The sequence below is a fragment of the Bufo gargarizans genome, chromosome 5 (assembly GCF_014858855.1).
Source record: "Bufo gargarizans isolate SCDJY-AF-19 chromosome 5, ASM1485885v1, whole genome shotgun sequence".
Lineage (NCBI taxonomy): Eukaryota > Metazoa > Chordata > Amphibia > Anura > Bufonidae > Bufo > Bufo gargarizans.
Genome location: NC_058084.1, coordinates 236,057,954 through 236,085,715, shown reverse-complemented (window position 1 = coordinate 236,085,715; position 27,762 = coordinate 236,057,954). Strand labels below are relative to the sequence as shown.

At 43.6% G+C, this 27,762-nt stretch overlaps 1 protein-coding gene across 1 annotated transcript in view; it reads right to left on the bottom strand.

Moving 5' to 3' along the window:
- Positions 1 to 27,762, bottom strand: part of PDIA4 (protein disulfide isomerase family A member 4) — a 226,470-nt gene that overhangs the window by 789 nt on the left and 197,919 nt on the right. The gene's annotated exons all lie outside the window — the stretch shown is intronic.

The following is a 27,762-nucleotide window of genomic DNA, read 5'->3' as shown; positions in this document are numbered from 1 at the left end:
ACGGGGTCCCCCTGCAGCCCCCCTAAAATGAACCGAGTGGCTAGTCTCACATGTACGTGGCCGCTCTGTTCATTTCTATGGAAGTTTCAGAGATAGCCGAGTACAGCTTTCAGCTATCTCGGGAACTCATGTGTGACTGGTCACGCAGATCATTTCAGGGGGGCTGCGGGGGGCATGAGACCCCCCTTGTCATGATAGGTGGGGGTCCCAGCGGTAGGAACCCCACCGATCTAATAGTTATCCCCTATACTGTGGTAACAACCGGAATATACCTTTAAGTGGCTGGCGTTACAGCCAAGTGAGCTGTGCTAAGTTTCCAAGTTAATGGTAGCTATGGAAATGGTGTAGCACTTCAAGCTATACTGTTTCACCCCTAAGAAGCAGAAGCAAGAAGGAAATAACTAGATGGGATGAGGCACAGGGGGTATAGCCTGGGCACACCACAACTCTGATATTACTTCAAGAAATGCTGTCCAGCAGACTTCCATCGTGTAAGTACTAAACTCAGTCAGCATGAACAACCCTATTACAACAGGCATACTGCCTGGTAGGTCTCATCATGCTGGATAAAACAGATATCTGCGTTTTTATTCACATGCAAATGAGCATGTTGGAGCACCAGGGTGCAGGGGCTGAATCTTTGAAGCACTACTGTATAACCCCCCCCCCCCCCCCCCGTTCTCTGCATGCTCCCCTTAACCCTTGATTGACAGGGCTAGACTTCAGCAAGCTGAGGGCAGATCTGTGTCCTAGCTTGTAAATATCATATACACTACTTACTGTAGCATTACCACATTGAGATATGCTTAAAAAGATAATATACATAATATACTGATTTATTCACAAGTACAATATATGATTATAAAGACACCACCCTATGTGGCAGTGACATAGCTTAGAAGTAAGTGGTCAGCTTTGCACATAGAGATCCTAAGTTCAATTCCCAGGTGTGACATACAGTTTTATTTTCCTCCTCTCTCAACCCATAATAAAAAGGATATACTATCATAATAATAATGAAGAAAAGAAGAAGGAGGGCATGAACAAGAAAGGAGGAGAAGTAGAAGAAGGAGGAGGAAAAAAGATGACAAAGAATGAGAAGAATTATACAGGATTATAAAGAAAGCAGAAGGACCCGATTTCGCACAGGTATATTTAATCTATTTCATTTAATGTTTGTGTAACGTTTGTGTAACAGTGTCATCCACAGAACCCTGCCCCTTTAAAGCTGACCTACAGCAGTGAAGAAAAATGGCTGGGTTGTTATGGAAACCTAGTGTAAAACTGTGTGTATGTGGAGACTAAGGGTATGAGAGCTTCTATTGGGTCATGTGACCAGGCTTCTACTGGCTAATGTATTTTTGGGGAATATCTCACGCAGGGATGTCCGTTTGAACAGCTCACTCTCAAGACAGCAGCAATGTGCTGTCTGAGCGTGAGCTGCAGAAGAAAAGTCACCGTCCTGCCACCCCTGAAGCTGACAGAAGTTGATTTTTACCGTCATTTTTTTCAATCCCTGTCGGCTGCGGAGTGGGAGGAGTGTAGCCTAACCGGATTGGGGCATGGCTTAGCTCATTTTTAAGTCTGTCTTTTGAGGGTGGCCAGAATGGCCACCCTACCTGCCCCCTGGACTGTCACCTCCACAGCACTCCACTCCCTTAACAGTGTCATCAACAGCGGCCTGCCCCTTTAAAGCTGACCTTCAGCAGTGAAGAAAAATAGCTGGGTTGTTATGGAAACCTGGTGTAAAGTGGTGTATGTGGAGACTAAGGACCTGCAAGCTTCTATTGTCTGATAAGGGACATGTGACCGTGTGTATGGCAGTTGGGATATGAAGAGAAAGACCTGCAGGCTTCTATTGGCTAATGTAGGTCATGTGATTTGCATTTTTTGGGGAATGTCTCCGGAACGGTACGTGCTAGAGAGATGTGACCCACACAAGATTTTTTTTCTAGGTAGCAAGGGATGTGTATACCAAGTTTCTTTGAAATCGATGGTTGCGGAACACTATCGATCTATATCTATCTATCTATCTATATCTATATATATATATATATATATATATATATATATATATATACACACACACACACACACACATATATATATATATATATATATATATATATATGTGTGTGTGTGGATGACACTGTTAAGGGAGAGGAGTGCTGTGGAGGTGCACAGTACAGACCAAAAGTTTGGACACACCTTCTTATTCAAAGAGTTTTCTTTATTTTTAGGACGGAAAATTGTAGATTCACACTAAAGGCATTAAAACTATGAATTAACACATGTGGAATTATACACATAACAAAAAAGTGTGAAACAACTGAAAATATGTCATATTCTAGGTTCTTCAAAGTAGCCACCTTTTGCTTTGATTACTGCTTTGCAAACTCTTGGCATTCTCTTGATGAGCTTCAAGAGGTAGTCACTTGAAATGGTCTTCCAACAGTCTTGAAGGAGTTCCCAGAGATGCTTAACACTTGTTGGCCCTTTTGCCTTCACTCTGCGGTCCAGCTCACCCCAAACCATCTCGATTGGGTTCAGGTCCGGTGACTGTGGAGGCCAGGTCATCTGGCGCAGCACCCCATCACTCTCCTTCATTGTCAAATAGCCCTTACACAGCCTGGAGGTGTGTTTGGGGTCATTGTCCTGTTGAAAAATAAATGATGGTCCAACTAAATGAAAACCGGATGGAATAGCATGCCGCTGCAAGATGCTGTGGTAGCCATGCTGGTTCAGTATGCCTTTAATTTTGAATAAATCCCCAACAGTGTCACCAGCAAAGCACCCCCACACCATCACACCTCCTCCTCCATGCTTCACGGTGGGAACCAGGCATGTAGAGTCCGTCCGTTCACCTTTTCTGCGTTGCACAAAGACACAGTGGTTGGAACCAAAGATGTCAAATTTGGACTCATCAGACCAAATCACAGATTTCCACTGGTCTAATGTCCATTCCTTGTGTTTTTTAGCCCAAACAAGTCTCTTCTGCTTGTTGCCTGTCCTTAGCAGTGGTTTCCTAGCAGATATTCTACCTTGAAGGCCTGATTCACACAGTCTCCTCTTAACAATTGTTCTAGAGATGTGTCTGCTGCTAGAAATCTGTGTGGAATTGACCTGGTCTCTAATCTGAGCTGCTGTTAACCTGTGATTTCTGAGGCTGGTGACTCGGATGAACTTATCCTCCGCAGCAGAGTTGACTCTTGGTCTAGCTTTCCTGGGGAGGTCCGCATGTGAGCCAGTTTCTTTGTAGCGCTTGATGGTTTTTGTGACTGCACTTGGGGACACTTTCAAAGTTTTCCCAATTTTTCAGACTGACTGACCTTCATTTCTTAAAGTAATGATGGCCATTCGTTTTTCTTTACTTAGCTGCTTTTTTCTTGCCATAATACAAATTCTAACAGTCTATTCAGTAGGACTATCAGCTGTGTATCCACCTGACTTCTCCACAACGCAACTGATGGTTCCAACCCCATTTATAAGGCAAGAAATCCCACTTATTAAACCTGACAGGGCACACCTGTGAAGTGAAAACCATTTCAGATGACTACCTCTTGAAGCCCATCAAGAGAATGCCAAGACCTCACTTGGAGTACTGGTAAGACCTCACTTGGAGTATTGTGCGCAGTACTGGAGGCCATATCTCCAGAAGGATATAGATACTCTAGAGAGAGTTCAGAGAAGAGCTACTAAACTGGTCCATGGATTGCAGGATAAAACTTACCAGGAAAGGTTAAAAGACCTTAATATGTATAGCTTGGAAGAAAGAAGAGACCGAGGGGATATGATAGAAACTTTTAAATACATAAAGGGAATCAACTCGGTAAAGGAGGAGAGCATATTTAAAAGAAGAAAAACTACCACAAGAGGACACAGTTCTAAATTAGAGGGGCAAAGGTTTAAAAGTAATATAAGGAAGTATTACTTTACTGAGAGAGTAGTGGATGCATGGAATAGCCTTCCTGCAGAAGTGGTAGCGGCAAATACAGTGAAGGAGTTTAAGCATGCATGGGATAGGCATAAGGCTATCCTTCATATAAGATAGGGCCAGGGACTATTCATAGGATTCAGATATATTGGGCAGACTAGATGGGCCAAATGGTTCTTATCTGCCGACACATTCTATGTTTCTATGTAAGAGTGTGCAAAGCAGTAATGAAAGCAAAAGGTGGCTACTTTGAAGAACCTAGAATATGACATATTTTCAGTTGTTTCACACTTTTTTGTTATGTATATAATTCCACATGTGTTAATTCATAGTTTAGATGCCTTCAGTGTGAATCTACAATTTTCATAGTCATGAAAATAAAGAAAACTCTTTGAATGAGAAGGTGTGTCCAAACTTTGTACTATATATATATATATATATATATATAAATAATAAAGAGGGGCACTCTACATAAGGGATCACACAAGCACCAAATGATTTGGTTATATTATATTAAATTTAATATCTTCACTGCAGAATAACAACAAACCAATAGCAATCCCTAAATACTAAAAAAATTAAAATATCAGCACACAAAATATTAAAACCACACCGATCAGTAACACAATATAAAAATGCAGTCGTAGATGTGCCTATCTCGTAAATGACAAGTATCAATTAGATCCACTGATATATATATATATATATCACTCCTTTGGGATATGTATGGCCTTAGGTACAAGATGCATGTCCTTGGGAACAGATACAGCACTATTTTCCAAGGGATGATGATTAATGTCCCGATTTCCTTAAAATATAACAATGCCACTCAGGGTGCAGACATTCAATGCAGCCCAATGTATGATAATTCAATTTTGTTCAAATCAACATGAGGTTTGCCTGGGTCCGTTGTCAATTGCGCTGAATATGTCAGCCAGCCGGCTGTGAGGTGCGCTGTTGGATATAAATTTCTCTTACCGGACTCTCAGGTATGTCCCTCGCCCGCCTCCTGATGATCGGCGTCTCTTACCGGCCTCCCGCTTCACGGCGTCCTCCTCTGTCCTGCTTCTCACCCTTTACGCAGCGTCCCGCGTGGTGACGAAGCCGGCGTCAGCACAGTGTATCACGTGATGCGGAAGTCTCCTTGCCGGTCAGCTGATTTTTCAGTCAGCTGATTTTTCTTGCCCGGGATCCTGGCTGGGCTTAAGCTATTTTATAGACAGGCCTGTCAGAGATGAAATGTCTTTTATATATACATCGATCGTCTGTGCTCATTCCTGGGACCATACGCGTTTCGGGGACAACCCCTTCCTCAGTGGTTATCAGGAGTGAGCTATGACACTGGTCCTTTTATAGGTGGATACTTGTCGGTCCGCATTGTTACTGATTCACATTCAAAGTCCGGACTGGAATCCCTGCTTGTGATCTTTTCCTTTATTACTATCTGCATATCTATGTATAGTGCTGTATTATTATATCTATCTGCATATATACTTTCCTCCTTTTGTTTTACAATAATAATTTAATACATTCTGTTAAAATGTAATAAATACATATATAGTTAAAACACCACCATTCCTGTGCAGGCAGGCCTCTTCCTACATCCACCATCGTGGTGACAACTTGCTATTTGTGGTATGTGATAACAACATCGATAATATTCTTATTCAAAGGAGGGTGGGGGGTGGTACTGGCGCATAGTGGTCGATTCAGCTAGATCCAGAAGAGGCTCAAATGTCGAGTGGTCCAGATGGAATGGGAGAGGGGGGGCATGCAGGGAGAGGAGATCGGGGTGTCGGTAACACGACTAAAACTCTGATGTCCCATCCCCAATATGCCCCCCCCCCCCTCTTTACAGGAAGCCAAAAAGCTCCAACTCTGCATTCAAACCCCCCGGCATCATAGTCTCAAATTCAAAAATGCGTCTCGACTCCTGTCTGGACATATGCGCAATATGATTTCCCCCTCTCCAAGGTCTCTTGATCTTCTCAATTGCTGTAAATATTAATTCTGAGGGGTCACTTCCATGTACCAATTTAAAGTGTTTGGAGACGGAGTGTGCCTCATAGCCCTTTTTTATGTTCGCTATGTGCTCTGATACTCTCTTTTTGAGAGTCCTCTTCGTCCTCCCTATATACTGTTTGTTACATCCGCATTGGAGCAGGTATATAACGTCCGTTGTATCACAGGTGAGGCAATCCCTAATGTTTAGAGTAAATGAATTTGTAGTGGACTGTACCTTTTCTCTCTTCCTTGGGAACTTTGTAATTTTGCAATTGGCACATCTCCCACATCTAAAAAACCCCTTGGTAGATAACCAATTTCCTCCCCCCTTGTTTATCACATTTTTAACGGCTGGAGCCACTTTACCCGCTAAATTTGTAGCTTTGGTATACACTATATTTGGAGTGTCGCGGAGATAGGGCCCTATAATTTTGTCTTTTAACAAATGGTTCCAATGTTTTTTGACAATCTTTTCCACAATACGATGTTGGGAACTGAATGGTAGGATAAGTTTGGGAGTATCGTCATCTATAGGAACCTTCTTATTTAAAAATAACTACCATGGTAGGTGGCAGCTTCAGAAGCTAATGAAGCTGTTTTTAGACACCGTTTTAAAATGGGTACTGCAGATCAACCTATTCCCCTCTACTTTGATGTCTAAATCTAGGAACTCCACCTCTTTACAACTCACAACTGGGGAAAAGGTTAAGTTCCTATCATTCTCATTCAACTGTTTTAGGAAACATTCCAACTCCTCTCTTGTATCTTCCCAGATAAATAGAATATCATCTATAAATCTACGCCATAGCACCAGACCCGCCCCTAGCCTTGCCTGGATGACTTCCAGTTCCCTTTGTGCTAGGAATAAATTTGCATAGCTGGGGGCGAATCTGGTGCCCATAGCGGTCCCTGTTCGCTGAAGATAAAATTCTCGTTCAAAGGCAAAATAATTGTGTGAAAGGATATAACGTACTTCCTTCAACAGGTATGACAGTTGGTCCCCCTGTATGTTACCATTCCTAGATAGTTGTTTATCCAAGGCATTAATTCCAGCACTATGCTCAATCACTGTATATAATGAGCTCACATCCAGTGTTCTCAAGATCCATCCATCTTTCCATTCAATTTCCTCTAGTGCCTTTACTACGTCGGTAGTATCACGAATATATGAAGGTGTCAGTTTCACATATGGTTGTAGCCATTTGTCTATATATTGTGATAAATTACACGAAATAGAGTTAATTCCGGACACTATTGGTCGCCCGGGTGGGGACTCCAGATTTTTGTGGATCTTGGGAACACAATAGAACATAGGTATTCTCTTTTCTGTCTCAGTTATATATCTGGTCTCCTGTTCCAATAGGTATCACGCATCCATCCCTTCTTTATAATAGTCCCTTAATTCCCCCGTAGAATTTCTCTGTTGGGTCCCCTTTCAGTTTTTCATACGTTCCCACATCACTAAGTTTTCTCCTGCACTCCTGTAAATAATCGTTCGTACTTAAAATCACCACCGCACCACCTTTATCGGCTGGTCTGATGGTTATTTCTTCACTAGTTTATGGTTGTTGGATTGCCTTAATTTCATCTCCAGTGATATTATTCTTAATTCTCCGACTTTTGACATGTCTTAAATCCTGTTCAATATTTTTCCTGAACGTTGCCATATGTTCGCTTATTTCTTGTATTGGATGTGTTTTTGATTTGCCCTTTAGACTCGTATGTGCATATTTTTCTATCCCCTCATCCCGTTTACTATTTGTCACTATGGGGTTCTTTAGAAAATATTTTTTTAAACATAGATGTCTGACACTCAATATTGACTGACACTCAAACGAAACTCTTAAATAAAGGCCTCAAATTCGCACCCACTAATGTATTGGATAAATTTTCGACCTACATAGGGTAGGTCGAAAATTTATCCAATACATTAGTGGGTGCGAATTTGAGGCCTTTATTTAAGAGTTTTGTTTGAGTGTCAGTCAATATTTTTCCACTAATATTTACTATGTTCGTCGCTGTCTGTACTGGGTTGTCGTGTTTTCCCTTGTTTGAATGTCGCCCCCTTCGTATCTTTCGCCTTGGGAATTCGTCCGCTGAGGTGAACGATGGTGTCCCGTGTACCTCCTGTGTTGAAATTCGTGTCCCTGTGTGGGATATCTCATGTTGTTGTGTGTGTTTGTTCTGATGGGCGTTCCCTCAGATTGTAATCGTGCTGAGATATCGGTCTCCTGTGATTGTGATCCCTCTCTATTCCCGGTGAAAGGACTGGTGTGTGTGCCCGTTTCGTCCTGGTCTTGTGGTGGGGTTTGATCTAAAAAACTTGGTGATTCCAGTGCCTCATACCGATTTGAAGTGGTAATATTAAATTGTCCTATATGTGATTTGTTTTCCTGTGTATTTCCTGTGTTTACAACATTTCTGTTGTGTGCTTCTCCCTCATTCTTTTTTCTATTAAGATTATGTAATGTTTTAGATTTCTTGTACATTATTTATTTTTCTGTTGTCTCTAAATTTTTACAGATGTTTTCCCGCCACCTACCTACACTTTCTGTGTTTGGTAGGGAATCCACTTCCTTTCTGAGGGTTTCAATCTTTAACGACAGGTCCTCAGCAATCTGAGTTCTCCTTTTTATGATCATTTTTATTAGCACTTCAGATTGAGCCCTCAAGAAGGCGTTCCATTCTCTATCAAAATTCTCCTCAGACAAATCTGATGCTGGGATCTTTGTAAGTGACAACCCTTTGGGAATAATCCCTTTTTCCAAAAATTGATTCAGGGACTTGATCTCCCATTTATTACGTAACATGCGCTGAACTAACTTATCTAGTTCCCTGAAAACTTCTTCTATTTTCACTTCAGGTTCCATCTGTGGCTCACCTTCAACACTAAAATCAAACGTGTCAATTTTGTCATATTTTTCCCTTATGTGTTCCCAAATGTCCATAGCCGATTTGTGGGGAGCTGACAACTGTATTGGATGAATATGAACTTTGTATATAACGTAGCAGACAGCGGCTACACCCACCTATCGGTTTTGGAACGAGGTGCTCACCTCTAAAGGCCTCACCCCAGGCCTATATGGAGAAAGCAATGTGTATAAAATAAAGAGGGGCACTCTCTACATAAGGGATCACACAAGGACCAAATGATTTGGTTATATTATATTAAATTTAATATCTTCACTGCAGAATAACAAACCAATAGCAATCCCTAAATACAAAAAAAAAAAATATCAGCACACAAAATATTAAAACCACACCGATCAGTAACACAATATAAAAATGCAGTCGTAGATGTGCCTATCTCGTAGATGACAAGTATCAATTAGATCCACTGTTATATATATATATATTTACTACCACAAATAGTGCAGCAGCACAGTCAGAGGTTGTGCAATGGGTGCAAAAATTCCTCACAGAGGCTGGCTTCTCCTCCAAGATATATATTCAACGAATGAAGAGGCAGCACTTCCAGTTTTTGGTGATAGGGTGACGACCCCAAACTTTATTCCCAGCAACGTTTCAGCCTTCTCAATGAGGCCTTTGTCAAGCTACAACAGTGCTATACTGTGGGGTCTATATACCCACAATTCATTACTAATTCAATGCAATCAGTGAAACCACATGTTAACAATAAAATCACATGACCATCAAACATCACTATCACATGACTTTCTGTGTACATTCAATATACATATCAAAAAGGTAAAACGTTCATAAAAACTTTGACATCAATCAATAGTGTGGATCATACATCCTAGGTATTATTCAATTTATACAAAGTGTTCTGATATACTGTGTCATTATCCCTTGTATCCAACTTCCAATCAAACAAGTGTAGACATAAAAGGGCTCTGTACACTAAGGGTTAAAATCACCAGTTCATAATACAGCTGTATCTTATTGAACTTTAAAAACTCATGGGACCAACCGTCATGGATCAGCTAAGTGCGCCGGCTTCAGCGTCTCCCCATCGGCCAAGCGCACGCGCCGCGCCATGCGTCCCTCGTCCACCTCCCCACGTAGTCGCGTCATCACGCACGCACCCTGGACCGCAGCGTCGCCCAGTGGAGCGCATCGTGAGTACAGCGGCGACGTGGGGAGGGAAGGAGTAGACACACGCCCGGACCGCATCACCATGGCGTCAAGGGGGCGTGTCAGTGGCCATGGTAACACAGTATAGTACAATATAAAAGAAGAGGCAACAAAGTAGCCACACATCGCACAGTTTTCAAACCGACCTCTATCCAGATGTGTAAGTGTACCCAGGAGTAGCGACCACCAAGGCATCGGTATAAAACCGAAGTAGTGTCGCCCCTAGGTGCAGATCGGATATCCATAGCGTGCAGTGTGTGACTCGTCATTGATGCCCCTCCTTCACATCAGCCAATGGTCACCGTCACGCCCGCACACCTGGGTGGTCCATACACAGTGTCATCCAACCATAAGACAAAGGATCATTAAATTCTCCATGTTTCTATCTGTGAATACACAAGAGAGTATATAAGTGTACTTATCCTACAATAAATTCCAAGTAGCACTGTTGTATATCCTCTCCACTTGACTAAACGAGTATTGTCACCTCCACATCCGATGAGCAAATGACACATTACCTAGCCACATAATTCCCATCTACATTCAGCGTTAAGACCTTCAGGCCTAAGTGTGCCTAACTTGTGTATCCACATAATCTCACGTTGTTTCAGCTTCTTCTCCCTGTCACCTCCCTTTTAAGTGGGGGAATATGGTCTATCACCCTAAACTTAAGGTCCTTTTCCTTGTGCCCGGCTTCCACAAAATGTTTAGGCACCGGGAGATGCCTCCGTTTTTGGCGGCTGGAGTACCTGTGATAGTTCATTCTCGTCTTCACGTCACAAGTAGTCTCCCCAACATACAGGAGACTACAGGGGCATGACAATAGATAGACGACAAATTAACTATCACAGGTCAGGAAGTGTCTAATTTCAAACACCTTATTGGTAACTGGATGTGTAAATGTATCTCCCTTCAACATATAACTGCAGTTTACACAGTTCAAACATGGATAGCATCCATATTTTTTACGGCCTATATATGTCTGAACTGTAGTTTTATCACCTGCCACCTCTGCTCTGACCAGTTTTTTCACATGACAAAAGTTGCTGTTTAATATAGGCCAGTGCTTCTTAATGGCCTTTGCTACCTGGTCGCTGCCTTCAGTATAAGTAGAAATGAATGGTATTCTAGCTTGATCAGTCACTCTCTTGGGTCTCCTAGACTCTAAATCATCCAGATGTTTCTGGACTAATTTCTTTGGATACCCTCTATTTAAAAATCTCTCGGCCATTCCTGACAGTCTTTTTTTCTTTAGATTTGGGTCTTTCACAATACGTTGGATCCGGAGAAACTGGCTCTGTGTAATGACTTCACCATAGGCCGCGGATGTCAGCTCTCAAATCTTGAAAGCTTGTTGCAATCCGTCGGTTTGATGAACAAGTCAGTCACCAACCTAGTATCCTGCTTCCTCACCATAGTGTCCAATAAACCGGACCTGCTCGGTGGAGTGCGTCAGAGTGAACTGGATTTCAGGATCCATATTGTTCAAGAATCCATGGAACTGGGCCAACTCATTTTCAGTGCCCTCCCAGATGACGAACACGTCATCTATGTATCTCCACCACCCCAGCACATGGCTGAAGTGCTGGGACACATAGACGTGCTCAGCCTGCAGGCCTGACATGAAAATGTTGGCATAAGTTGGCGCCATATTAGACCCCATTGCGGTTCCACGCAGTTGAAGGTAGTAGCCATTTTGAAAAGCAAAATAATTATATCTGAGCACTACACTGAGCAGGTCAATTATGAACTCTTTACATTCATCTGTATAATGTGTTGAGACCAAGCACCTTCTGACAGCCTCCACACCCCTATCATGATTGATAGAGGTGTAGAGGCTGACCACATCAAAAAACGCTAATATGGTCATAGGCTTTATTTCCACAACAGCAATCTTGTCCAGAAAGTGGGCCGTGTCCCATATGTACGATTTAGCTAAACTGGCAAACCGCCAAAGAATCTTGTCCAGGAAAATCGCCAAATTAGAGAACACAGACTCCCTCCCGGAAACTATAGGTCTCCCCGGGGGGTTACACATGCTCTTATGAATTTTTGGTAGCATGTACATCAACAGTGTGTGACCAGTAGAAAATTGTATAGAGACTCATCAATCAGACCTCCTGTCTTAGCTCCATCTAATACCCTGGTGATGATTTTGATCACCTCAAATTTAGGGTCATGATTCAACCGTCTATATACAAGAGCATCTCCCAGTTGTCTCTGTATCATCGAGATATACCATGCGGTGTCCATTACAACAACGGCTCCCCCCTTATCAGCGGGCTTCACTGTGAGGGAGCCGTTGTTGCAAAGCTCACCCAGGGCTTGTATCTCAGCAGATGTCATGTTTGGGTGCTAAAGGCCACTGGTTTGTAAAGTGTCCTTTAACCCTTCAATCTCGGCCTTCACTACATTGATGTACGTGTCAATAGCTGGGCATTTAATCTGTGGCGTGAAGTCGCTCTTCGCGTGTAATCCAACACTGTGAAGGGAGAGTTCACAACCCCGTGCATCATTACTGTTAATCAACTGTTTGTCAGAAAACCACACCTTCAACTTAATATTCCTAAAAACATTTTGTAAGTCGACCTCAAGCTGGAACCAGTCTATACCCACTGAAGGACAATATGAGAGACCTTTAGCAAAAAGTTCAGTCTGTGCACCTGTCAAGACATGAGAAGATATATTTACCACCACTGATTTATTTTCCTCGTGGGCCGGTTCTTTACTGTGCGTTGATCTTTTTCTCCATCTGTACTGCCTTTGTCCCCCACGTCTGGTCCTTTTGGATCTGGAGTGGGGCCTAAAAAACGATCATCTCGCCGTTGCTCCATTTGCATAGATCCCATTTCTGTAGTTGATGTCGTTCTGTGGGTAGGATTATTGCTGTTTTTCCTAATGTTGGTGGTATTACCATAGTTAGGTTGTCGTCTCTGATTTCTCTGTTCTTTCCATGTGTACACATTACCCAGTTTGTAGTCTTCCTCATCTCGTAGCCATTTGCGCCGTTTAATCATTTCTTGCTCTTTTCTATATTTCTCCAGATAGGCAGAGCAGCTGGTTAGGTAAGTATCATAGTCCTGTATAGGGAGGGCATCTTTCAATTTGCCATCAGCTTTTTCAAACTGTTCACGTGTTGCTCCTAATTCCTATTGTAGGAACTCCAAATTTAGCAATATCACATACAAGGTGTATTTATTAGAAATTTGTGTAAATTTATGTGCAAATTTACCCCGCTGATAAAGGGGGGGGAGCCGTTGTTGTAATGGACACCACATGGTATATCTCTGAGATACAGAGACAACTGGGAGATGCTCTTGTATATAGACGGTTGAATCATGACCCTAAATTTGAGGTGATCAAAATCATCACCATGGTATTAGATGGAGCTAAGACAGGAGGTCTGATTGATGAGTCTCTATACAATTTTCTACTGGTCACACACCCCAAAACACCGTTGATGTACGTGCTACCAAAAATTCATAAGAGCATGTGTAACCCCCCGGGGAGACCTATAGTTTCCGGGAGGGAGTCTGTGTTCTCTAATTTGGCGATTTTCCTGGACAAGATTCTTTGGCGGTTTGCCAGTTCAGCTAAATCGTACATACGGGACACGGGACACTTTCTGGACAAAACTGCTGATGTGGAAATAACGCCTATGACCATATTAGCATCTTTGATGTGGTCAGCCTCTACACCTCTATCAATCATGATAGGGGTGTGGAGGCTGTCAGAAGGTGCTTGGTTCAACACATTACACAGATGAATGTAAGGAGTTCATAATCGACCTGCTCAGTGTAGTGCTCAGATATAATTATTTTGCTTTATAAAATGGCTACTACCTTCAACTGCGTGGAACCGCAATGGGGTCTAATATGGCACCAACTTATGCCAACATTTTCATGTCAGGCCTGGCAGGCTGAGCACGTCTATGTGTCCCAGCCACTTCAGCCATGTGCTGGGATGGTGGAGATACATAGATGACGTGTTCGTCATCTGGGAGGGCACTGAAAATGAGTTGGCCCAGTTCCATGGATTCTTGAACAATATGGATCCTGAAATCCAGTTCACTCTGACGCACTCCACCGAGCAGGTCCAGGTTTATTGGACACTATGGTGAGGAAGCAGGATACTAGGTTGGTGACTGACTTGTTCATTAAACCGACGGATTGCAACAAGCTTTAAGATTTGAGAGCTGCCATCCGCGGTCCTATGGTGAAGTCATTACCACCGGAGCCAGTTTCTCCGGATCCAGCGTATTGTGAAAGACCCAAATCTAAAGAAAAAAAGACTGTCAGAGATGGCCGAGAGATTTTTAAATAGAGGGTATCCAAAGAAATTAGTCCAGAAACATCTGGATGATTTAGAGTCTAGGAGCCCCAAGAGAGTGACTGATCAAGCTAGAATACCATTCATTTCTACCTATACTGAAGGCAGCGACCAGGTAGCAAAGGCCATTAAGAAGCACTGGCCTATACTAAACAGCAACTTTGGTCATGTGAAAGAATTCACTATACCCCCCCTGATGTCTTACAGGAGAACGGATAGTTTGAGAGACAAACTGGTCAGAGCAGAGGTGGCAGGTGATAAAACTACAGTTCAGACATATATAGGCCGTAAAAAATATGGATGCTATCCATGTTTGAACTGTGTAAACTGCAGTTATATGTTGAAGGGAGATACATTTACACATCCAGTTACCAATAAGGTGTTTGAAATTAGACACTTCCTGACCTGTGATAGTTAATTTGTCGTCTATCTATTGTCATGCCCCTGTAGTCTCCTGTATGTTGGGGAGACTACTTGTGACGTGAAGACGAGAATGAACTATCACAGGTACTCCATCCGCCAAAAACGGAGGCATCTCCCGGTGCCTAAACATTTTGTGGAAGCCGGGCACAAGGAAAAGGACCTTAAGTTTAGGGTGATAGACCATATTCCCCCACTTAAAAGGGAGGTAACAGGGAGAAGAAGCTGAAACAACGTGAGATTATGTGGATACACAAGTTAGGCACACTTAGGCCTGAAGGTCTTAACGCTAAATTTAGATGGGAATTATGTGGATAGGTAATGTGTCATTTGCTCATCAGACGTGGAGGTGACAATACTCGTTTAGTCAAGTGTGGAGGATATACAACAGTGCTACTTGGAATTTATTGTAGGATAAGTACACTTATATACTCTCTTGTGTATTCACAGATAGAAACATGGAGAATTTAATGATCCTTTGTCTTATGGTTGGACGACACCATATATGGACCACCCCAGTGCGCGGGCGTGACTGTGACCATTGGCTGATGTGAAGGAGGGGCATCAATGACGAGTCACACACTGCACGCTATGGATATCCGACCTGCACCAATTTATATTGAGATGGTATTAGATGCTAATTCTGGCCTGGAACCTATATGCCAGATGGCACTTTTACGTAAATCAAGTTATTAGTGCATGGAGATGGGAAGGGTCCCTCCCATTGTAACTGCACACACGTCTTTGTCGCGGATGTGGATATTGACCTAGGGGGCGACACTACTTCGGTTTTATACCGATGCCTTGGTGGTCACTACTCCTGGGTACACTTACACATCTGGATAGAGGTCGGTTTGAAAACTGTGCGATGTGTGGCTGACTTGTTGTCCTCTTCTTTTATATTGTACTATACTGTGTTACCATGGCCACTGACACGCCCCCTTGACTGCCATGGTGATGCGGTCCGGGCAGTGTGTCTACTCCTTCCCTCCCCACGTCGCCGCTGTACTCACGATGCGCTCCACTGGGCGACGCTGCGGTCCAGGGTGCGTGCGTGATGACGCGACTACGTGGGGAGGTGGACGAGGGACGCATGGCGCGGCTGCGTGCGCTTGGCCGATGGGGAGACGCTGAAGCCGGCGCACTTAGCTGATCCATGACGGTTAGGTCCCATGAGTTTTTAAAGTTCAATAAGATACAGCTGTATTATGAACTGGTGATTTTAACCCTTAGTGTACAGAGCCCTTTTATGTCTACACTTGTTTGATTGAAAGTTGGATACAAGGGATTATGACACAGTATATCAGAATCACTTTGTATAAATTGATATAATACCTAGGATGTATGATCTACACTATTGATTGATGTCATAAGTTTTTATGAACGTTTTACCTTTTTGATATGTATATTGAATGTACACAGAAAGTCATGTGATAATGTGATTGTTTGATGGTCATGTGATCTTATTGTTAACATGTGGTTTCACTGATTGCATTGAATTAGTAATGCATTGTGGGTATATAGACCCCACAGTATAGCACTGTTGTAGCTTGACAAAGGCCTCATTGAGAAGGCTGAAACGTTGCTGGGAATAAAGTTTGGGGTCGTCACCCTATCACCAAAAACTGGAAGTGCTGCCTCTTCATTCGTTGATTTATATTATATATATATATATATATATATATATATATATACATACATACACACACACACACACACACACACACACACACACACAAGCGTTCTAAGCATAAAAAAAAAAAACATTCTCAATATGTTAAGTATATAGACTTTTATTGTGGGTTAAATGAAGGGGGAAAAAAAAAATCTGAATGTCCCTCACATGATGCAAACCAGTGATCTCTACACGCACTGCTGACCACTTATAACTAAGCTATAGCAATACTACAGTGGCATATTCTGACACCCATAAAATTTTTATATAATTAACTACAGAGTTCTTTGAGAACTTGTTTTTTGTGGAGAAAGCTGTAGTTTACATTTGTACCATTTGGGCGTAGATACAACTTTTCATCACTTTCTAATTCTAATTTTTAGGGGTGTTAAAGTGATCAAAAACTGATTTAGTCACTGAGTCACGTAATCAAGACTGAAGTACGTTTTAACAGACAATTTGCTATGGCAGGGCTGGAAGCCTTCACATGGCCCCAAGCTGCCAAGACAATTGAGTGAAGCCATATAATTGTGCTGCAGGGGTCTTAATTAATGCCTCTAAGGACAGAAGGAGCTTGATGCCTTTAAGTACTCAGATGCCAAGGGCACTACTCACTCTGGCATCTGAGGGATTAAAGGACAAGGATCAGAATAATTTCCAGTATCGGTCATTGCAAGCTGGTGTCAGCCATATTATATGGCCAGCACCACCATGTATGTAGCGGGCTCATATATACCCCACATGCATAGTATGCATGAGTGGTATTCAGCTGGTTCAAGATGAATCTCCCAATCCAATCAAAATTACAAGTACACTGTGGAACAGTTTGTGAGCTAAATTCCATTCCAGTCACTCACAGCTGTACAGAGCACCTTTTCTCTTTTGTGGACAGCTGTATTGCAGTCCTTCGGACAGTGATACAGTTCAATACTGTGGCAGGGTTAGAGCATGTTCACTCTCATAGGTCAAGAAGCATGGAGCAGGAGTCAGATATGTATATTTTTTTTTCTTTATCACCTGATGGAATAGACTACTGAGGGTCCTATAAGGGGGCATTATAATTTCTGGTGGTATTATAGTGATGGGGCCCTAATTACTACTGTGGACACTATGGTGAGGCATTATTACTACTGGGGGCGCTACAGGTGGGGATCCATAGAGGGGACTTCTTACTGTTGGGGGCTCTATGAGGAGCCTTATTACTACTACAGGCTCTATAGGCAGGCTCTCTGTTCCTATTGGAGCACTATGACAAAAATTATTTATACTATGGGGGCCATATTACTACCAGTGGTACTGTGGGGGTATTACCATTTGCCACAATATGGTAGGCACTACTAACAACAGTTGTGCTCAAGGAAGCAATCGTTATTAGGGGCACTATTACTAAAGAAGTAGTTATGGTGGTCTGGGCTGAATGGAGATGAAGAAAAAGAATGTGTATAAATCAGGAGATGTCATTGGATTTAATATATATTTATTGCTATGTACTCTTGTATGCTTAGTAGTGCTCACTGTAATGCCCATCCAAATATATGTCTTTAGTGCTTTTGCAGGGGTGGTGTCATGGCAGGGAGTGGGGGAAACCCCCCACCATACAATATCAGTCACTGCTACGCCGGATAGCAGGGAACAGGGAGCAGGTCACCTCCTAACGCGACCCTGAAGATCTCCCTAAATTCCTAATGCATGAACCGCCTCAGAAGGTAAGGGAGCTCATGCTCACCAACCTAGAACCCTAGCTAGACAGGGCAGAGACCACCCATTCATTTTACACAACGGATGCATGGTGTCTCCAGAAGCCCAGCAGCTGGCCACCAACTAGACAGGGTTCACAGCTGAAATGACAGGTAAGTAACAGAAGGCAACAGACAACCTAGGTTACCAGAACTTACCTGCCGCCGACGAGATGGACCGGAAACGCACTGTCTAGATGTTTGCTTAAACACCTCCGGGAAAGCAACCACCTTTCGGAGGAAACACACCACAACACAATAACCTCTAAACAAGGCCCACACCATAACAACATACACCAGGTAGGAGAGGGAAAACAGAAACACGCCGGAGGGGACACACAGACAGAGCAAGGGAAACAATATAACAAATGAGGGTGGCTCACACAGACTAAAACATACAGCCAGGGAGCAGAGCTCCTACACAGACTGACCAGCAAACTCAAACTGACCTAAGGTTCCACCACCCCAACATATAAGGAGGCCTGAGGTCACACCCACCACACCTAGCAAACACACCTTAACCCCCTGCATACCAGGATGGGAAAGGACACACAACTTAAAGAGGAAATGACAAAACATGCAAAAACAACATGTTGCCACCAACAACAAGCATGCACGGCAAAAGTGTCATGATCCACAATACCAGACCATGACACAGCCGTGACAGGTGGGGGGAGTTTGGTTGGATCAAGAATTTGGCACATATACATTTGGGCTTGGGCCCAGCTCTTGTGGGACTAACAATATCTCTGCCTATGTTGCTGATCCACAGTCTGCCTCACTCTAGCACCCGCGTCCAGTCAGGCTAACAGATGTCAGTTGGCTATTCGGCAAATCAATAGCTGACCTCTAATATATCAGCCTCTTTTCTGCTGGCCCCCCTCACCCCTATTTTCAATCATCACAGTTCCTGTGGGGCTAAATATCCTACTACCTACAAGGTAGGGGTGGGCGATATAGGCGATATGCTATATAAATTTGTGCCACAATAAGGATTTAGTGCATATCGCCTATATCATCGGACCGCGATATGACCACAGAGCGGTAGTTTATGATCGCGCTCTTGGCACGCACCATGTTCTCCTGAGCCGCTGGTCACTAATAAGAACAGAGTAGGGGGAGGAGGGACTGTGGCCGCTGCGCCACCAATGAATGCCTGAATACCAACGTAGCGTTCATGCGCCAGCCATATCCCGGAATGTTCTTCAGTCTCTGCATTGGTGGCTCCGATCGGCTACCATGGCAGCCAGGAGTCACGCTACTGAAGTCCTGGCTGCCATGGTATGTTAGTGAGCAGCATTATACTCACGTGCGCCGTGGCCGCCGGTCTCTCCTTCTTCTGTCTGTGCGGCCGATTCCAATGCTTGTAGCATTAGCAATGTGCCGCACAGACCTATGAGAAGAAGGAGCGCCCGGCGGCCACGGCGCACGTGAGTATAATGCTGCTCACTAACATACCATGGCAGCCAGGACTTCAGTAGCGTGACTCCTGGCTGCCATGGTAACCGATCGGCGCTGCCCGCTGCCACCAATGATGGGGGGGAGAAGGGGGACCCTGTAGCCACTGCCACCAATGATTAATACTGGGGAGGGAGGGGGGGTGGGTTTGAGTTACCAGAGGGGGCTGATAAGAGGGAGAGGCTGGGGGGCACATGAGAGGCAGGGGAGCTGATCAGAGGCTGGGGGGCACATGAGAGGCTGGGGGGCGGATCAGAGGCTGGGGGGCGGATCAGAGGCTGGCTGCCATGGTCAGCTCCCTGCTGTTGTGTGCACAAAGCACAGGGCAGCAGGGAGAGTGTAAAGTCCTATTCACCCTAATAGAGCTCTATTAGGGTGAATATGACAAGGGTTCTAGCCCTTAAGGAGGCTAATAGTTCTTAAATAAAAAGTATTAAAAATAAATAGTTTAAACACCCCCCCAGATATAGAGAACAATATATTGCGATATATATAGAATATCACACATGCTTAAAATTATATTGCAATATATCGCCCACCCCTACTACAAGGTACAAAATGGCTATATTATATATAATGGTGTATCTACTGTGAATGTAGACTATATATGGTATATATACAGTATTATGAATGTACAAATTTGTACATGGTGTAGTGCATATATAATGTATTGTGTATGTATTGTGTGCAGCATATGTATATATATTTGTGTGTCTTTAGCATATACATTGCATTCAGACTCTATTTACATTTTATGTTGCAAAAAAAAAAAAAAAAAGTCCCCCCCCCCCCCCCCCATCAATCTGCACCCTATATTCCATAATGAGAACAGAATTGTTTCTAATTTATTAAAAAGGAAAAACTATAATTTTGCTTGGGCATTGTCAGACCCATTCCAATGATACTTGACTACTTTTCATTTTTCTCTTGATCATCTTTGTGATGTTTCTACACATTGATTGCTGTACATGTGTGGTAAATACAGTTAATGTGTACAAAATGTGTCATCAAAAACTGACCTATTGTTTAAATCCCATTTTTTATGTGATATCTTTTAAAAAACATAACTAAATCCTGTAGTTTCCAAACTAGCCACTAAGCCTAACAGATGCCACTTCTTGGTCTGCACTAGGGATGCATGATATGGGAATTTTGTGCGATTGCGATTAGGGCCCTAAATTTGTGATAACGATATGAAATTAGATATTTTAAAGGAATTGTGCAAGAGGTCTATTTGCTTGGATTTTCCCATATGAGCTGCTGACGCCGCTGGGTATGACATAGTTATGGGGGATCTGTGGATGACGCTGTGTTGTGGGGGGATCTGTGAAGGGTGCTGTTATATGGGGGATCTGTGGAGGACGCTGTTATATGGGGGATCTGTGGAGGGCGCTGTTATATGGGGGACCTGTGGAGGGCGCTGTTATATGGGGGACCTGTGGAGGGCGCTGATATATGGGGGACCTGTGGAGGGCGCTGTTATATGGGGGGATCTGTGGAGGGCGCTGTTATATGGGGGGATCTGTGGAGGGCGCTGTTATATGGGGGGGATCTGTGGAGGGCGCTGTTATATGGGGGGGATCTGTGGAGGGCGCTGTTATATGGGGGGGATCTGTGGAGGGCGCTGTTATGGGGGATCTGTGGAGGGCGCTGTTATGGGGGATCTGTGGAGGGCGCTGTTATGGGGGATCTGTGGAGGGCGCTGTTATATGGGGGATCTGTGGAGGGCGCTGTTATATGGGGGATCTGTGGAGGGCGCTGTTATATGGGGGATCTGTGGAGGGCGCTGTTATATGGGGGATCTGTGGAGGGCGCTGTTATATGGGGGATCTGTGGAGGGCGCTGTTATATGGGGGATCTGTGGAGGGCGCTGTTATATGGGGGATCTGTGGAGGGCGCTGTTATATGGGGGATCTGTGGCGGGCGCTGTTATATGGGGGATCTGTGGAGGGCGCTGTTATATGGGGGATCTGTGGAGGGCGCTGTTATATGGGGGATCTGTGGAGGGCGCTGTTATATGGGGGATCTGTGGAGGGCGCTGTTATATGGGGGATCTGTGGAGGGCGCTGTTATATGGGGGATCTGTGGAGGGCGCTGTTATATGGGGGATCTGTGGAGGGCGCTGTTATATGGGGGATCTGTGGAGGGCGCTGTTATATGGGGGATCTGTGGAGGGCGCTGTTATATGGGGGATCTGTGGAGGGCGCTGTTATATGGGGGATCTGTGGAGGGCGCTGTTATATGGGGGATCTGTGGAGGGCGCTGTTATATGGGGGATCTGTGGAGGGCGCTGTTATATGGGGGATCTGTGGAGGGCGCTGTTATATGGGGGATCTGTGGAGGGCGCTGTTATATGGGGGATCTGTGGAGGGCGCTGTTATATGGGGGATCTGTGGAGGGCGCTGTTATATGGGGGATCTGTGGAGGGCGCTGTTATATGGGGGATCTGTGGAGGGCGCTGTTATATGGGGGATCTGTGGAGGGCGCTGTTATATGGGGGATCTGTGGAGGGCGCTGTTATGGGGGATCTGTGGAGGGCGCTGTTATGGGGGATCTGTGGAGGGCGCTGTTATGGGGGACCTGTGGAGGGCGCTGTTATGGGGGACCTGTGGAGGGCGCTGTTATGGGGGACCTGTGGAGGGCGCTGTTATGGGGGACCTGTGGATGGCACTGTTACAGGGGATGTGTGGAGGACACATAGGGCCATGAGGGGGGCCAGCTTAAGACATATAGCATCTTATGCTGGTCCCCCTCATGTGTCCTAAACTGGGCACATTACTGCCTTTTGCGTGTAAAGTGTTTTACTAGTGTGTGTGGAAGCAGGAGCGTTACTAAGTGATGTCAATCACGCGCCGGCCGGCCACCTCGCTCCCGCTCGCTGCAGTGCATTGCATTCATAGTGAGTACAGAGGCGGACCTGTTAGGAGAGAGATTGTTTCACCCACACACACACTAGTAAAACACTTTACACGCAAAAGGCAGTTATTTGCCCAGGGCCCCTTTATATATAATCGCAGCATTTTCGGGTCGGCCAAATCGCAATATCGCATTTGCCGATTATCGCGATTCGATTATTTTTTCGATTTATCGTGCAGCCCTAGTCTGTACAGATTAATTTATTGCAGTTACCTGCTTATTTATACACAGAGGTGATATTATTACAGGCAGGATTAGAATCACATAAGACAGGATCCACCATTCATAATAGGTCAACGTTTATCTATTCTTTCCTCATACAATGACCTCTGCCCAGGTAACAGAGCATCAGAGAATAAAGATTAGAAAAAAGGGATATGTATTGCTATCTGCCAAATAACATTTTTGGTGACATTTTCTTTAACCCCTTCAGGCCATATATCACCTTAAGGACCAGGCCATTTTTTGGGGGCAAATCTGACGTGTCACTTTATGTGGCGATTTGCAAATTTCCAAATTTCAATTTCTCAACTTTTATAATAAATAGTAATACCTCCAAAAATAGTTATTACTTTACATTACTTCATATTTGGATCATTTTGTGAATGCTATTTTATTTTGTGGCTTAGAAGTTTAGAAGCAAATCTTAAAATGTTTCTGAAAATTTCCAAAACCTCAAAATCCTTTTTAAGGACGAGTTCAGGTCAGAAGTCACTTTGTGAGGCTTACATAATAGAAACCACCCCAAAATTACCCCATTTTAGAAACTACACCCCTGAAGGTATTTAGAACCGATTTTACAAACTTTGTTAACACTTTAGGTGTTCCACAAGAATTAATGAAAAATGGAGATGAAATTTCAGAATTTCACTTTTTTGACAGATTTTCTATTTTAATCCATTTTTTTCCAGTAACAAAGCAAGGGTTAACAGGCAAACAAAACTCAATATTTGTTGCTCTGATTACGTAGTTTACAGAAACACCCCATATATGGTCACAAACTGCTGTACGGGCACTTGGCAAGGCGCAGAAAAAAAATGTACGACATTTGGTTTTTGGAAGGCAGATTTCACTGGGATAATTTTAAGCTGCTATGTCCCATTTGAAGACCCCCTGATGCACCCCTATAGTAGAAACTCCAAAAAGGTTACCCCATTTTGGAAACTTTGGGATTAGGGTACTTTCACACTGGCGTTTTTCTTTTCCAGTCTTGAGTCACAGGATCTCAATACCGGAAAAAAAAGTTATCAGTTTTATCTTAATGCATTCTGAATGGAGAGCAGTATGCATCAGTTTAGTCCCTTGTACGTTTTTTGGCCGGAGAAAATACCGCAGCATGCTGCAGTTTTCTCTCCGGCCAAAAATCCTGAACACTTGCCAGAATGCGGCATTCATTTCCATTGAAATGTATTAGTGCCGGATCCAGCAAAAAATAAATACCGGATCCGTTTTTCCGGATGACACCGGAGAGACGGATCCGGAATTGCAATGCATTTGTCAGACGGATCCGCATTATTTGGGTTAAAGCCCAAAACAGGCCTGCTCTTTAACCCTTTCATGACCAAGGGTCATTGATGCCTCAGTGTCCAGGTCAAAATGTACAAATCTGACATGCGTCACTTTATGTGGTAATAGCTTTGGAACACTTATTTATCCAAGCAATTCTGAGAGTGTTTTCTCATGACACATTGTACTTCATGATAGTCATAAATTTTTGTCAATATATTTCACCTTTATTTATGAAAAAATCCCAAATTAAAAAAAAATTTGAAAAATCCACAATTTTCAAAATTTCTATTTCTCTGCTTCTAAAACAGAAAGTCATACCTAATAAAATATTTATTACTTAACATTTCCCATATGTCTACTTTATGTTGGCATCATTTTGGAAATGTCATTTTATTTTTTTAGGACGTTAGAAGGCTTAGAAGCAATTCTTAAAATTTTTAAGGAAATTTCCAAATCCCACTTTTTAAGGACCAGTTCAGGTCTGAAGTCACTTTATGAGGCTTACATAGTGATAACTGCCCATAAATGACCCCATTGTAGAAACTACACCCCTCAAGTTACTCAAAACTGATTTTACAAACTTTGTTAACCCTTTAGGTGTTCCACAAGAATTAAAGGAAAATGGAGATGAAATTTCAAAATTTCACTTTTTTGGCAGATTTTCCATTTTATTACATTTTTTTCTTTAACACATTGAGGGTTAACAGCCAAACAAAACAACATTTATTACCCAGATTCTGCGGTTTACAGAAACACCCCACATGTGGTCGTAAACTGATGTAAGAGTGCGCGGCAGGGCGCAGAAGGAACGCCATATGGTTTTTGGAAGGCAGATTTTGCTAAACTGGTTTTAAATGTCATCTCCCATTTAAAGCCCCCCTGATGCACCCATACAGTAGAAACTCCCAAAAAGTGACCCTATTTTGGAAACTAGGGGATGAGGTGCCAGTTTTATTGGTACTATTTTGGGATACATATGATTTTTAATTGCTCTATATTAAGTTTTTTGTGAGGCAAGGTAACTGAAAAATGGCACTTTTTTTTTTTTTTTTTTAACAAGATTCATCTGACAGGGTAGATCATGTGCTATTTTTTTATAGAGCAGGTTGTTACAAACGCAATGATATCAAATATGTCTACTTTCTTGGTTTGTTTCAGTTTTACATAATAAAGCAATTTTGAAAAAGAAATTATGTTTTTGTGTGTCCATTTTCTGAACGCCATATGTTTATTTTTCTGCCGATCGTCTTGTGCAGGGGCTTGTTTTTTGCAGAAAGAGTTGAGGTTTTTATTGGTACCATTTTTGGGTACATAGGATTTTTTTGATCATTCATTATTACACTTTATGGGGCAAGGTAACTAGAAAATTGGCTGTTTTGAAACAGTTTTTATTTATTTATTTTTACAGCGTTTATCTGAGGGATTTGGTCATGTGACAGTTTTATAGAGCAGATCGTTATGGACATGGCAATACCTAATATGTATACTTTTTCATATTTACCGTATTTATCGGTGTATAACACGCACCTTCATTTTAAGAGGGAAATTTCAGGGGAAAAAAATAAATTTCAAAAAAAGCCTCAGATCTGCCCCCTCTGGTAACGCAAACTCCCCCCTCCCTCCCCAGTATTAATCATTGGTGGCAGTGGCCACAGGGTCCCACCCCCCCCCATCATTGGTGGCAGTTTGCAGTTCCGATCGGAGCCCCAGCAGTGTAATGCTGGGGCTCCGATCGGTTACCATGGCAGCCAGGAGTCACGATACTGAAGTCCTGGCTGCCATGGTATGTTAGTGAGCAGAGAGCAGAGCATTATACTCACGTGCGCTGTGGCCGCCGGTCGCTCCTTCTCATAGGTCTGTGCGGCGCATTGCTAATGACAGAAGAAGGAGCGACCGGCGGCCACAGCGCACGTGAGTATAATGCGCTGCTCTCTGCTCACTAACATACCATGGCAGCCAGGACTTCAGTATCGTGACTCCTGGCTGCCATGGTAACCGATCGGAGCAGTTCACATGGCAGGTTTTCCCTCAGAATTTCCTTTCTCCTTCCCACTAATTTTGATTGTGGAGCCGTAGCTTAAAGCTGTGGCCCCCCTGAGAAGGAACATGTGCCATTCATTGGTAGCGCAGTGGCCACAGTCCCTCCCCTCCTACTCTGTCCTCATTGGTGTTCAGCGGCAGCCGCGCACAGTGGGGAGGGAGGGACTCCCTCCTCCTTCCTCCGCTGTGCCGGCCGGCTCAGTCCTGCCTCTCTGGCCTCCTAATCGGCGTATAACACGCATACATCATTTGCCCCCTATTTTCAGGGGGAAAAAGTGCGTGTTATACGCCGATAAATACGGTATTTAAGTTTTACATAATAATAGCATTTCTGCTACCACAAGAGGACACAGTTTTAAATTAGAGGGGCAAAGGTTTAAAAGTAATATAAGGAAGTATTACTTTACTGAGAGAGTAGTGGATGCATGGAATAGCCTTCCTGCAGAAGTTGTAGCTGCAAATACAGTGAAGGAGTTTAAGCATGCATGGGATAGGCATAAGGCTATCCTTCATATAAGATAGGGCCAGGGACTATTCATAGGATTCAGATATATTGGGCAGACTAGATGGGCCAAATGGTTCTTATCTGCCGACACATTCTATGTTTCTATGTTTCTGAAACCAAAAAAATTATGTTTTAGTGTCTCCATAGTCTGAGAGCCATAGCTTTTTAATTTTTTGGGTGATTGTCTTAAATAGGGTATCATTTTTTGAGGGATGAAGTGACTGTTTGATTGGTACTATTTTGGGGGGTCATACGCCTTTTTGATTGCTTGCTGTTGCACTTTTTGTGATGTAAGCTGACAAAAATGGCTTACAGTTTTTATTTTTATTTTTTTATGGTGTTTATCGGATGGGGTCTATCACGTGATATCTTTATAGAAACGGTCATTACGGATGCGGTGATACCTATGTGCAGTTTTTTATTTTTATTTTTTATAGGAAAAGGCGATTTATTTTAATTTTTATTTATTTTTTCACTTTATTTTTTTTAATCAAGTCCCTCTTGGATCTTGAAGATCCAGTGGGGCTGATGGCTTTACTATACTTTGCAATACTATTGCATTGCAAAGTGTAATGCAATCAGATGCCCTGTAGGTGGCAACAGTGGACGCTTGCCATGGCAACCATCGGGGCTGCCATCGCAGAGTGGCAGCCCCGATGGTGGAAAGAGGGAGCCCCCTCCCTCTATTAACCCCTATTGCCGCTGCTGTGGCATCTATGGGGTTACAGCAGAGTGTCAGCATAGAGCTGACACTCTGATGATGGCGGCGGCTCAGGAATGGAGCCGCCGCCATCAAACACAGCAGGGGGACCGAGCAGGGGGGCAGCGCTGGATGGGGAAGGGGGGGGGGGGGAGGGTGTCACGGCCAGCATTGAGGGAGGTGGGCAGCAGGAGGAATGTATGGGGCGGGGAGGGGGCGGACTCAAGGAGGGGCAGACATCAGGGCACTGTGGACACAAGGTGGGGCACAGATCGAGGGGGCACAGATGGGGGGGCTGCACAGATCGGGGGGGGGGGGGGTGATTACGAGGACACTGTCATTTCAGGCTCTGATCTGCAGAGGGCAGATCAGAGCCTGAAACTGGCATTTTTTCACTGCCTCAAACCGATCGGATCGATTGCCGGCAAGGGGCCACTC